At 31.8% G+C, this 15566-nt stretch overlaps 1 long non-coding RNA gene across 1 annotated transcript; it reads left to right on the forward strand.

The window, feature by feature from the left end:
• Window positions 1-1034: 1034 nt before the first annotated feature.
• Window positions 1035-14653, forward strand: LOC145241953 (uncharacterized). Its single transcript, XR_013862619.1, has 2 exons — window positions 1035-1111; window positions 8038-14653. It is a non-coding gene; the product is annotated as an uncharacterized LOC145241953 (long non-coding RNA).
• Window positions 14654-15566: the final 913 nt, after the last annotated feature.

Genomic DNA, 15566 nt, shown 5'->3' on the forward strand with positions numbered 1-15566 from the left:
TAATCTTAAGCTTAACGCCATTTTCACGAGATACATATTTAGCTAAACCTGCTAAATGAACACTTGTGGCAGGAAAAAAAAAACTAACGTTGGAACGATTTGAATTAATATTTCTCTAACATGTAAATAAATCTTGCTATTTCATATACAGTGATCTCGAGTTTGCCAAATGTTGTTTTTTCGTTGTTATTCATGTTTTTGTTTTATGTATGTGAGGATGTGATTTGGTGAAAACCTATTAATCGGCGATCTTTTTAAATTTACCTTCAACAGTCCCACAGATACTCTACTACTTTCGACTTCTAGAGCTTCCTACATCTGCAACCTCAATCTTAAAAATTAATAGATGTCGATTATGAATTAGTGGACGCTGACTCACACTCTTACAAGTTAGTGACTATACACACCTTGTAATACTACTGATGTAAGAGACATGTTTCCTTGTTTCGGCCATATTTTTTGGTTCTCACATAACATTCAACAATACTCGCGTTTCGATCAAATAAACGTTTTAAAGTAAGTAAAAACGTCAAAAACTTATACAGATAGGTAGAAAAGTTACTTATCTTGCGCTTGATAACATTTATTTGTTGTTTTTAAACCACTTTTTCTTACATGTCTGTTGTGAAACAAACCACGAACTTATTTTAAATTTATATCAAAAATATTTTCGCTATAAATTATTTTTGTAAATAAACATATTTCAATGGGGAAAAAATCACTTTGCAGATTTTCTTATGTGTTAACATACGTTTTCGTACGTTTAAAATACAAAATTCATAAAAGTCCACATATTCAGAGAAGACGGACAAGTTCTTGGGGAAGTGACTTTGCCTTCAACAGGCCATGTTATGCCCTTCTTACCTATCTGCCCTGTCATATTTTATTTTGTTCCCATTAAATTATTAACATATTGCGATAATAAAATAATAATCTAATGCTTAATATTCACTGAACAAATCGACCGTTTAACAAAAATGCATTTAAATTAACTGGGCTTTAATTTTCTGCGAACCTGTTTTTCCGGTCGCCATCTTAAATTTAGACTTCCAGTCGTTAAACTTGTTACGTTTTAATTAACACGACGTGAAAACAACTTTTCAAACAAATGGTAAATATTACTTGAATTTAATTGCTTTTATGTTGTTGGGTTTTTTTTTTGTGCGTTTTGTTTTTGTTTTGTTTTTTTTTCTTACAAACCATTATGATTCCCTTGGGCTTTTGGTAATGTCGCTAAATAGGGTTTGCCGGTGAGAAAAATAAGGCATTAAAAATGTTTCTTATCTTAAACTTTATTACATGAGGAGTCATTTTGAGTAAAAATTTAATTTATTTTACATGTATAAACACGAAAAATGCACGATTCAAATGTGTAAACAATTTAATCGTGTAAGAATCAAAGATGGCTGCTCTCAACAAGACCGTAAGCACGAAGCAGCCTTGACCTTGCGATCAAAAACCAACATAGAGTGTAAGGGAACGAAATGAGGCAAAGCTGACTAGTCGGACATAACAATTTAATATTTTTATATAAAGACATGAAACTTTACATATACCTTCAAAAATACACAAATGAGGTGATCAGTTGATAGGTCCATTAGGTGTATCAGAATTTGGGGGGAATTTTTATCACCCCTAACACGAAACTGCGAATAAAATATAAAAAAATAAACTCGTAATGTTTCTTTTAAAAGTGGGTTGTTTATTTTCTTTATGGAATATACTTCCAAAATAAACTATTAAAGTTGTTTAAAAAATAATAGAAATATTATTTTTTAAAAAACAGTGTTTACAAAGTGTCGGCGCGCCTTCATACATCCTTTTTTTAACGTAAATTGAATTTTACAAGTTAAGTTTTTTTTTTTCAATTTTTAAACTTTAAAAATCTATCCAAATTTTTCTATTGGTTAAATTTTTACGATATTTTCAGGGTCAATGTGAAATTTTATGCTCTTTCCAATAAACCGAATATAATATTTTAGACAAACGTTTTTTTTTTAATTCACCCCTCCATTTTGAAATGTCTATTAAAATTTTAATAATTTACTCACCAAAGTTTTATATATCACAAATTGAAGATAAAAGATCAATAAATAATATATTGTAAATTAAAACAAAAAAGAAGTGTTTTTTGGAAATTTACCTGTAAAGTCCAAAGTGTAAAACCCTTCTTTTTTTTTTAAACCACGTTGATTTTTTTTTTTAATTGGAAGCCTATGTTCTGCTTATATTGTCCAGTAAGTATTGGACGCTGACGACAATTTTTTCTATTTCATTCAATGTTTTATTTTTTTAGATATTAAAAAAATGCACTCGATAAAGAAGAATTAAAATATGTTCAATCAAAAATTTATGTATTTCTTTGAGAAAAGAAAAAAAAATTCCTCGACTTTTTTTTTTTTAAGGTAAAACCTTATAAGTAAAATTTGACTATTTTTAAACTATGGGAACACATATTTCTTCACGCACAAGGCTAGACGGCTAACACAAACGTGTGGTTTTTACCGCCTTCTGTCCATCCATAGTTCTAAACAAGAACAAACCAGTACTTCCGGTGTTTCGATAAGAATGTAAAATGCTTACGTAATGGCTCCTTTTTCAAATAGTCGTTTAAAAAATTCTTTTATTTAAAAAATGAATGGAATTTAAAATATAAGTATGGATAAATTCTTAACAATGAAGAATGGAACTACACATTCAATAATATTTTTTATACGTAAGTTATTTCTTGGAATTTATATCGATTTTTTATAATCGAAGTAAGTAAAATGTTATTGATTTTTTTCAAATCTTTTTTAAAGAAAACCGATTTAAAAAAACAAATATTGCATAATTTGCTATTAACCCTGTTATTTTTTTTTAATTTGGTCTTTGCTCCTTTAATTGAAAAAAATTAGGGTTTGAATCACATTTTTCAAGTAGTTATAAGCTTGTAAAGATAGGAGGTCGAATTAATCAAATTTTTTTTCACGTATTATTAAGATTGGTTTCTGACACTGCTATAGGGCCATTTTGTTAAATTATTCCTTCATCAAATGATTCTCTCTGTAAATTTGCGATTTGCAAACGCTGCTCGGGTGCCAGTCTCTTTGTGATGAATTGCCAAACCAAGCTGACCTCAAAATACCTGATAGCTGTGAAATCTGCAATTAAAGAAAATAAAGTTATGAATTTAAAGTTCGACACCTCTAAAAATACGCTCTTTACAACACAATTTGGCTTTTCTTTTACTTGTGTTTGGTAAAAAAAAATGGAGGAAATACATTAATATTGTAGTATTATGGCCATACATAGAAGAATGACAACACCTTGATTTATAGAAATACTAGCTGGGGGCCCAGCATTGCCTGGTCGTAAAATATGTATAAATATTATATTTTAATTCATACAGAAACTGAGACATGTGCAGGCGAGTAGTATGGGTTTTTTAAAACAGTTCATTTCTTGTAAGTAAAAAAAAAGAAAATATTCCGACTGAGATCAAAACGAAAACCTAAAAACAGTGATTCAGTACCATAATCATTAGGTTCACATAACGTGATCTATTAAAAGTGTTTTTCAAACATATTTTTTTTAACATAATAAATCTGTCATGTGAACCATTCACGCATGCACATTTGTGGAACATTTAGCAAACAGATAAAAGCCCAATCACCTCCATATACCAATTTTTCAATTTGAACCCCTCAGCAGCCCGTATTTCTGGATGCAAACCAATTAAAACGTTTTCCACATATCTGAATATCCTATATACCAAATTTGAAGTCTTTAACTAAAAAGTTCATTGAGTATAAGAGGGTGAGAAGTGTCCTCACGCACACACACATTCTCACTTTTATAGATAGCTAACAACAGTTTTATTGTGAGTTTTGATGGTGAGTGACAATAAGTTCAATAAGTGGAGAGGGATGGTGAGTTGGTAGGAGGAAGACGTGCACATAGGAATTTGGTAGCTGACTCTTAACTTCTTAGCTAAATTCAGGCCATTGTTATGTAATCGCCTTTGACATCTGACATCTCACTCTTTTGACAATCATTTCTAAACCTTTATTTGGTGCAGCAGCACTTGCCATTGATTTATTAAAATTGATCTTTGGAAATTTCAATTATTTTTGTTTCATGTTTGTTGTTAGCTTCATTTGGCCTTGTTTTGTCCAAATGACCTTTCAAAATTTCAGTTTTTTTTTTTCTTTGTTGTCTCCTGCATTCTCAGGAATTTCAGTACACACATCCTTGATTATTCAGCAATATTTATATACATTCTAGTCATTTAATTTGACCTGTAAACCTGTCAAAAAGTACTTTTTTAGGCAATTATTTAGAATATGCACCATACTGAAATAACATTATTATTTAGAAATCCATTCTAAATCAGCCCTATCTGTATGAAGAGATTAACTTTATCACTAAGATTTTATGTAGCAATGCCAATCCTTTGGATATTGTAAAATCTACTATAAAAAAATAAAATTTCCAATTTTAAAAGTACAGAAACTTGAGTAGATACATGTCCTGTTTACCTTCGCTTACCTTGGCTATGTAACACTAGTGGTAATTTTGCCAAATAAATTTTACTGGCTGTTCAACAGTGTTATTTTGCATCCAGTCTTCATATTGTTTTTTTCACAAGACCTATACTGTTTTTTATCCGAAAAGATGTTCTTTCCCTTATCATAATAATTCTATTGCTTATGTAGTTGTGGAATGCACTACATTGGGCTGACATCACTAACTTTGGATTCTCATATCAAACAACACATCCCATCCAAGATACGCCATGCAAATTATGCACCATCATATGTTTAGTATAATACCTATCGTTCGGCTATTTGTGAGCATTTCATAAATAACCATGTTTGTGCCTTAAACTTTAGTGTTGACTTTCCTCCATTTTGAGCAAGTCACACTCTCCCTATTACTTGAAAATTATAGAAACTTTCTATAATAAGTTATTGCAAACTTCTCTTAGCAAACAAAGAGAAAATCTTTTAGGACATAATGTAGTTTCTATTTGATTCTTCCCTGCTTTGGGGGAGGTCCTATTTTTCACCCACCATATTTCCATTTCATATTTTTTGTTAATCGTTATTCAGCTGAATTTTAGCTCTATTGAGCAAGGTGCGAAGCTGGTCAGCTAGCTTTTCACCTTTTATTTTTAATTCACCATAGTTAATAAACTTGGTCTGTACATAGCTATTATTACATTTTTTACTAAAAATATACTCATATATATCTATATATATATATATATATATATATATATATATATATATATATAGATAGATAGATAGATAGATAGATAGATATTAAATCAGTTTATCTCTAGAGTTGGTTCCATGCTATAAAATAATTATATCTTTTTTCTTTATTCTATGATATATAATCATTAAATCTCTGGTGTATATATCTTTCAGACATAACTGACCTGTGTTGCTGTGGTTAGTGTACTTTGACTAACAATACCCTTTTAACAGTTGCTATTTTTTCTCCAGAATTCTATTTTCAGGGGTTTTCTGTGAATTTTTATAAAGTTTCGACATTCTAAGGATATTATGGTAGACTTTCTATAGTGTTTGGATTTTCAGTCATTTTCCTTTTTATAATTTAAAAAAATTTCTATTTAATTCTTATCATACTTAACTTTTTTCCTTTTACATGCATTTTGATATTTTATATCTGCTTTTTCTATTCCCATCCCTAGTTTTATTGCCTCCTCTTTCCTCTCTGTTTTTCTTCTTTTATTTTATTTTTTTAATGATTCCCATTATTTCTTAGTGATACCTATTATCTCTTTACTATTATTTACTTATATAATTCTTTATGATTTTTACCCTCCCATTTACATATGCTTATTTCTTTCTTTGTATATATTTTACTTTTTATTTTTATATTTTTACATTCTTTTTCATAGTCATTAATATATACTTCCTTCATTTCTAACTTACATGTTTCTAAGATAGCTTTTATTTATATTTTGTATAATCTTCGTCCTTCTCCTGATGAGAAGCATTTAGCTTCGAAATATCATAGCCTAAAGATGTTTTTTCCATTTTATCTTTTTTTTTCATTATTGATTTGATGATATGATAAACTTATATGTAACTTTTATTCCATATGTATATTAAATCAGTTATCTCTAGGTTCTTTTCATCGATCATCAAATCTCTTTTCTGTATTCCATGAGGTAAAATTATTAAATCTCTAGTATTAATCTCATGATGGTAAGTCAGTAAATCCTAAGTGTTATTCCATGATAAAACGCAATAATATTTTCAGTGTTTCTTCCATATAATAAAATAATCAAGTAAAACATAAGGAAAACTATCAGAATTTTTAAATATTCTCATCATTTTATTTGCTATCTATTTTCTCTAAAAATTGTGACTATGCATTATGTTATTTTTCATCTTTCTAGTTTTGTTTTTATCAACAAATCGTGTGAGTATTTCGATGGGGACTAGAGTTTAATGAGTGTACTATCAATAAAAGTGCCCATAGAAAAAACTCTAGAAACTTATTTAAGGCACCTTGTATTTCAAATGAATCGATTTTAATCACTTCTAATCGGTTAGCTCGATGAGGGTATCTTGGCCAGCACCGTAATAATGGGCTACACAAAAAAAAACATATTTTGACATAAATTTAAAGATTCTACTTTTCTCCCTTTTCTGTGCTAGATAAATAGACATACCCTATCAACAGAACTTCATTTCAGATTCAAAGACCATTTTTTATGTTGAAATTTTTGCTCATTTCATTTTAGAGTAGTTGCTGTTCAAATGTTTTACTCAGCTCAAACTTTTATTCATAGAAACACATATCTACAACACATGCTCTGCCTCCAGCAACCTCTGTAGGAATTGATACACATTTCTACTTTTTTTCTGTGCAGCAGTCACTCAAAGTTGGATGAGCTTGCTTTGTCCTAAGGAGGAAGTTGCCAAGGAATATTATATTCACTAGTCCCGAGTTGCGTGTTTGACTGACATTGTTGGTGATATCCATTACAATATATCAGTGGAAAAGTATACATTTGGTTATCTTATCTTTCTGGCAATGTACTTTTATTTTGTATATCGATTCATACTCAGAGGAGAGATGTACACTGAGGATTTACAGAGTGCATTTTTGCCTGTTTTTGTGGAGTATTGCACATCTTAATTTTCGTTTCTGAAATTGTTTTCTAGATTGTCAAGTGATACAGCTATGTACATAATAACTACTAGATTTAAACTAAAGCTCACCTTTATTAAATAGTATTTTCTGGTATGATATTAATGTATGGTAGGTTCAAAGTCATTCTTTAGTGTGCACTTGAAAATAGCAAATCGATCTCATTATTATGCATCAATATAAAAGTTGAACTCCCATTTGATTTGTTCTTTGGGAGCTCAGGATTTTTGTATTATTTGGATTCTTCAGACTGCTGTTCTCGTCTTTGGTGTTATTTTCACATTTCAGTGGATGTAATAACTGACTTCAAATAGAATTCTTTATTATATCCACGAGGGTAAGATGCTCCCATTCTTTCAGCCATGACAAGAGAAATATTAAGTAATTTGCAGATGAATTTTCAGTCACCCACACTGAGGATTGAACCTTCAACCTTCAAAAGAATTTCACTGTTACAATTGATTATTTCTAAGTACTATAACTCCTGTTCCATAGGTTCTTGCAAACATAATGAACCCGTGATATAATGGTTAAATACTGAAAAACATGTGATTGTAAAAGTGATGCTAAAACTTGGCCATTTCATAAATAATCATGTTTACATTTTTTAAAAATTTGTTTGCAAAGAATATGTTTTATTAAATGTTTTTTTTGAAATGTGTTTTTAATTTTTTTGCATGTACGAAAACTTTAACAATCAAATAAAAAATGCATTATTATATTCGAATATATTTGCTTTTCTAAATTTTTTTTTAAATGTTACTATTTTTTCATATTTGCAAAAAACAAATACATTATTATATTCGAATATATTTACTTTTCTTTATCTTGAAGTTTACCTTTTAATTGTTTTCATATTTGCAGAATGTTCAACAATCATGTGACAAATGTTATTGGAATTGGAATTGGTCTACATTGGTTTGGTGACTTGAAATATGCAAATTCCACATAGAAATATATTTTGAAATTTCATGATGTAAATTGCATAAAACAAGGAAAACCTTGTGAACAATGACAATGCTTTTTTCTTTTCATCAAATCGGACTTTGTGATAATGTAATCAGAAAAGCAGTTTTATTTCTTTCTACTCTTATTAAATAGAATCCAACTTGGAATACTTGTCACAATGAGTAATCCTCTCATGAGTCTCTTTACAAAAGCCAAATTTCAGCTATCGGATCAGTTTTGTAGAAAAATATATTAAAACATCTAAAAAATTATCTACATTTGACCAAATTCAGAGAATCTGTATATAACATTATTCACATAGATTTTCAACACTATTTAGATAAAACATATAATTCATGAAATATATCATTTAGATTTTATTTAGATTGATCTACATAGATATAAAATCTTTGTTCACACCTAATAGTTAATTCCTACACAAGTGTCATATATTATCAAAATGAAAAAGTCTGAATCATAAGAAAAGTACTGATCGCAAAAACTTTCATATAGGAAATTTGATCATCTGTAACAATTGAAAACAAACAGAGATTTCGTAGTCCATTCCGTTTTTTGCACAAAAACACAAAATTGAAAATACACAGAAAGAATTTGTACTAAAAGACCACCAATATGTCGACTTCAAACATGAACTATTCATTTGATACTGCAGAGAAACTATTCTCAACAAGAACCTCAGTTAAAAGATAATGCAAAACCATAGTAAGAATAAACCATTTTCTTGTGAAATATGCGACGCTTTTTTAAAAGGAAAAAATATGTTGCAACATATTAGAAAAGATATTGGAGAGAAACCATATTCTTGTAAAATATGTGGTTCTTCTTTTACACATAAAGCACATATTTTGCAACATATGCGAACACATACTGGAAAGAAACCTTATTCTTGTCAAGTATGTGGCTCTTCTTTTACACAAAAAGCACATATGTTGAGACATATGCAAACGCATACTGGAAACAAACCATATTTTTGTGAAGTATGTGGTTCTTCTTTTACAATAAAGCAAAATATGTTGAGGCATATGCGCACACATACTGGAGAGAAACCATATCCTTGTGAAATATGTGGTTCTTCTTTTACACAGAAAGCATATATGTTGCGACATGTGCGAAAGCATACTGGAGAAAAGCCATTTTCTTGTGAAGTATGTGGCTCTTCATTTACAGCAAAACACTCTATGTTGTCACATATGCGAACACATACTGGAGAGAAGCCATATTCTTGCATAACATGTGGCTCTTCTTTTACACAGAAAATAAATATGTTAACACACATACGAACTCATACTGGAGAGAAACCATATTCTTGTGAGGTGTGTGGCTCTTGTTTTACAATGAAACAAAGTATGTTGCAACATATGCAAATACATAGTGGAGGGAAACCATATTCTTGTGAAATATGTGGCTCCTCTTTTACAACAAAACAAAGTATGTTAAAACATACCCAAATACATACTGGAGAGAAACCATATACTTGCAACATATGTGGTTCTTCTTTTACACTGAAACAAAATATGTTGACACATATGCGAACTCATACTGGAGAAAAACCATATTCTTGTGAAGTATGTGGCTCTTGTTTTGCAATGAAACAACATATGTTGCGACATATGCAAAGACATACTTAAGAGATACTGTATCTTTGCTATTTGTGTCTTGTCTACAATACATTTAATATGAATACCTACAGTAAAAAAAATTATTGTGACGTACATCAGTTTTACCTCTTTACATAAATACACTGCCATTTGTCATACATCTGCATTGTTAAACTTCTTCAATTATTATATATTCACTGCAGCCGGTGGTTCACATGTGTTTTACAGTCTATATAATTTCAAAATCGACTTTTGTCACTGGTCTGAAAGCGAATAAAACACCACAGAGTTGATCTATAAATAATATTTTATTTATTTTACACTTACAACAGTTTTTGATTTAGTTATGACGGGTGTTGACATCAGTGAAGGTGCATGATGGGTGTGTGGATTCTTTGGCAATGAAGAAAATGTGTCAGCATGTCCTCACTCTGTGATTGCTGCTCGCTTTCTGTTGTTTCGATTTATATAAACATTGTATCACCTTGGAATGTTTAATATGTCCTATTGTCTATTGTTTAATATTTCCTTTGACCGATATTTCTGTCCGAATTATGTGTTCCAATAGAAAAAGTGGAAATTCCCGCATTCATCAAATGGAATTAATCTGCATGTGTGTAACCCATCGAATGCCTCTGTTCATGGGGTCACCTGCTAAATATTCAACACAATTACTACTTTTATAGTTCGTTCTTTCTGTTTGCACTAATATTTTAAGAATTTTTATTTTTCACCAATCAGCCATTAAGTAGTATAAGAATAATGGTAAAGGGTTAGCCTTTCTTGCCTGATGTGGGTTTGGTTGTCTTTTGACTCATCATCATTGCTGTCACTGCATCGAGGTGAGGCACTTAGCAGTTGGCCAAAGAGAAGGAGAGGTAATGAGAGGGTTGAGTGATCGAGGATAAAATTTCTTCACCCCTTCGTATCCATTTTACAATCTGTACTTATTACTGATGGGACATATTTGGTTAGACTCTGTTGATCAGTCTGCTTGGTTTATCAACATATTTAATTTTTCCTTTCAATTTAAAGAGCAAGAAATCTCTAGAAGGAGAAAATAAAGGATATTAGGGGAAAAAACTGTAATGCATTTTGGTTTGCTTGATCATGCAACCTAGAAGATTCAATCTGTCAGCCTTAGAGTTAACAGAAAACTTGCCTATTGAAGAGAAGACCTTTGTCAAGAGAAAAGAAAACTTTGTAAAGACAAGAAAGTCAGACACAGTTGTTTTTAAAAAAAATTAATCTTTGCAAGAGAACAGGAATGTTTAAGATTGGAAGTTAAAGAAAATAAATAATTCTAGGCAACTTATATAGAAGAAAACATCGGGAAAAATTACTGAAAAGAAAGACTTTAGAAAAGACATTTTATGAAAGACATTTTTATTTTGAATTTTTATTGTATGCTCTTTTTTTTTCAACCCTTATGCAAATAAGACCAATATTGTTTTTTCATTGTTTTTTAGGTGTAAAAACGAGATGAATTCTCGCTTATTATCCATCGATCAGAATAGTATAAAATGCCATAAACAGTGTAAAATAGAGATACATATTGCATCAAAGATACAAGAGGAACTTATAGAGAATTGGCGTGATAGGCTTAGTAATGACTTGGAAGACGGGAGATGGAAGGACACAAACAAATTCGGGCCTTGATAAGTGGTGACCCCCCCCCCCATGTAAAAAAAACATCACTAAAAGCAATGATGCAGGGAAGGTTATATCAACAAGAAAGACGATTCTCAAACTTAGATAGAATAGAGGGTTGGATCAACAGGAATGAAATAAATTGAAGTGTCGGCAGCAGGTAGAGCTGTATCATAAAGATTGACGATTTTGCAACATCAACTGCAGCAAAGGGGTTGGATTGAAATGGACAATGAAACCAGAAAGTGGACAGCAGGAAAACTGAATCAACAGTAATAGGAAACCTGGACAGCAGCTGAGGCTAGATCTATAGAGAGCATGTTTGTGAAATCCAGGCAGCAGAAGCTATATCAGCAAAAACGATGTTTCTAGAACTTGATCATCGTGGGATAAAATCACACAGAGATTAATATGGAGATTTCTCTGCAGAAAGAAACTGGAACAGGTGCTGCAGGAAGGAAGCTGGAGCAATGGACACTGGAAATAACAATGTTAAATTATGATGGGACAACACCGGGTTACCTTGCTGATAGTCAATTTAGGGAACTCAACTATTATTATCAAAAGTTAAAATTATAGGTACAGAATGTTCTAGTTGTCGTATGCAGAATTAGTGTACAAAGACAAATATGCATATAGATTTTTGGAATTTAGAAGAAACGTGATGAAAGTCACATGTTCAAAGATGTCAGTTGAATGATGTAATAGCAACCGAGTAGTTAGATATATATACAGAGTTAGTCAGTGGTCAGGAAGAAAGACAGACCGTTAAAAAGTGGAGAAAGAGTAAGCTAGCAACAGGGCCTTGTGGCCCTGTACACCGGGGAATAAATCTAAGACAAGTTTGCAATCTTCCGATGAGAAAACATAGTGAAATAAAAATTGTAAAATATAACCACAGATTCCTGGTCGTTTTCCTTGGGAAGAATCTTCTTTGCAGCTTTTTGCAGATTCGTCAATCAAGATCCACAGGTGAATGAAGGCATGTTTTCTTTATTGGCGAGATACATTACCACCAAGAACTGTGTCCTGTCCCATTTGTGTTATCTGTATTGTAAATGTCCTATAACCCATGCCACATACATATCCACAAGAAATTATAAACTCTAGATGACACAAAGAAACTCATCATATACTCACGTACATTATATACACTCTTTACATATATATTGACCCTGCTATCTAACATTCTATTAACCTGGTGCTACATAACATGCATTTAATCCGGTATAGTGATCAACAGTTCGCAAAAAGGGAACATATTGTTAATTTAGTGCTGTGCCCCTCTTGAAGAGAGTACAACATAACAACAGGAGCAGGAACTGGAAAGACAGATTTGAGAATGGTGGATTCCTAGCGAGCAGGCAGCAGCAAAGAGTGAAAATTTGATCACATTTAATAGTTGTGTGTTGCCCTGAAAATGGCAGTTTGGTGATGTTGTTATTGTACTTTGCTTTTTGACTCAAGGAATGTTCACAATTGGACGCTGGTAAGAGAAGTGATAATTCTTAGTATTTAGTAAGAAAGAAGAGATGAACAATAAATGAGCTAAATAGCAGCTTTATACAGGAAAGCACCAAGTCAGTAATGGTTGCATTCAGTCTCAGTATAGCAGAGGTGAATATTATCTGCAGTAGTATAACGTTCCCCCTATTTAGTTGCATGTGTGCATTTATTGTATGTTCCTGACTTGCACATCCTTTTAATATCTTTGTTTATATTTGCCCGGTACATGTTTTCTCTTGCAAATCAGCATGTTTTCTTTATGCCTAGTGGAGCTGGTATAGATTGTCCTCCCTTGTGGATGCTAGAATGAGTACTTGTTAGCTGTTGAACAGGATTTCAGATGTGAGGGCATCACTGTATTCTGAGCACTATTGAGGCTTGTGGTTAAAAACAGTTCCCACATTTCTTGCTTGAGTTAATGCTTTTTGTTTTTATCATTCGTAGCTAGTTTGGCTAGTCATTTCCTGCGTTAAGGGCGTTATACTTCTGTTCTTCAGTCATTACCTTTGGTTTACTATATACCTCATTCCGAAAACGCCATATGATGTGGAGAATGATAAACTCTATACTCTCTCGCTCAACCTCTCATCATTGAAGTCACATTTTTGTGCTAATATTCTGTTCGTGTAATGAGGTCATACAACGATTTATTTGGCTTCTGACAGGATTGCATATGGAGGAGTCTATGGATCCTAAAATTGGCATTCAAACTAAACTGGCTTTTGAAGAAATTCCATAAGTGCTCGGGCGATTTATTTTATTAATCAGTGAGGCCAGAGGCATATAAACGTCTTAGGTTTTGGTCCCCTATACTACGGCAAATTTTCCTCGCTTGTGTTGTTCCATCAGTAATATGTTGTAATTTACATTACTGCTTGTAAAAAAAATATATATATATATATTGCATTTCAGTTCAGTCAATGATCTACAAATAAGTCTACAAATAATGCACGAGTGTGAATTGTTTGAATATATGGCTGGGACGGCAGACAATATTTTATTTCTTTTTCTACTTTGATGCAGTTTAATAATGTTTGATGCTACATTTTTCATAATACCACTGAAACATGTAGACCTCCATACATATGATCAATTACAATTTTCGGGTACAGAAGAATTTATTTCAGTAGCTGGGAGAATGCTTTTTAATTTGTCGTTATACCTAAGTAATAGACAGCCTATTGTCTGGTAACCGCTGTCAAGTTGGCTGTACATCAACATTTTTGGAATTCTTTCCTCTTGCATAAGCAATACATGACCAGTCCAGCGCAGCTGTGATTTCATGAGAAATGATTCAATACCATAAATGTCACACATGGTGAAAATTATATATATATATATGTGTGTGTGTATATATTAGTTTATAAATCCCTACCGCTGCCACCATTAAGTGATAATTGTTAACATTTAGGGATAAAGCAGAGACTATCGATGAAGCAAGCATGGACGTGATAGCTCATAGTGGTTACATCTGGTTCCAGACAAACAAGTGAATGTTGTTTGTGGTATTATTACAATTATGACGGTTTATTTGTTTTACTTAATTTTTGGATGAAAATAATTTTTTGCTAATAAGTACTTGTGTTAAATAAACTTTCATTCCTGTGCTTAAAAAACTCTTTAACTTTTGCTTACACTCTCTAGACGTGAGTTACTTCCCTTGAGCTTTCTTTCTTTCTTTTGTTAAATCAACGGCAGTACTCATAGTGGTTCGTCCCTGCATAGGTCTCAGTAAAATAAAGCTTCTTTCAAGCATCCTCTATTTTGGTCTTTTTCATTACAATTTATTTTACTGAGAATAGAGAAATACTTCAAACCCGAACGTCTGGATTTAGACCCTATGAAAATGGACACGGCCAACACTAGAAGAGATCTTTCACCATTATGGGTAGATGCTTTTCAAGCTGGTATGATATCATGCACACACACGCACACAAACATCTCAATCACATACTGGTTATCTGCCCTAGTGATTTCCGATTAGTCCAACTGGTGGTATTCTATACTTCCTGTTTCATTTTCTTTACCTAACTTGCATTCTCTATCTCTTTCTTTGTTCAAATTATGTATGTGAAGACACACACATTACGCACATGCCTCGACAGTGCGTTTTGTTTTTCAAGGTAAGAAAAAATACATATGTATACCTTAATGAACTCTTGCATACACAATGACCATTCAATGTATACTTTAACGAACCCTTCTGATCACATACAAATATCAGATATACATATGCCCAATAAACAATATGTGCAACAAAGACAACTTCATGCATATGCTCGTATAATTATACATACACATGCGTGTATACACAACCCACTCTGTATTGTTCATTGTATATCGCTATATAAATAAATATTCCTTGTCCATATGTAAATATATAACTGTTTTAACGGTCTTTCTTTTAATGTTCAAATTTCCTCAGTAAACTTGGCTTTTATTGTTGATTGTTTTTTGAAACATGCAAATGCATATTTCAACCTTCGACCTTCAACGTAATAGCCTCTACGAAATATTGAACACACTCTCCACAAATCGATAATTCTGATCACTAACAAACAGTAATCGATTCCCACAAGTGGTAAACCCCAACGTGTGGTCACTCCTGCAAAATGGTAATAGTGAACGACTTACAGTCTTATGGGGAATTAATTAGCGAACATCGGCACT

Source organism: Euprymna scolopes, chromosome 21 (genome assembly GCF_053919585.1).
Source record: "Euprymna scolopes isolate OS-2025 chromosome 21, ASM5391958v1, whole genome shotgun sequence".
NCBI classification, from domain to species: Eukaryota; Metazoa; Mollusca; class Cephalopoda; order Sepiida; family Sepiolidae; genus Euprymna; species Euprymna scolopes.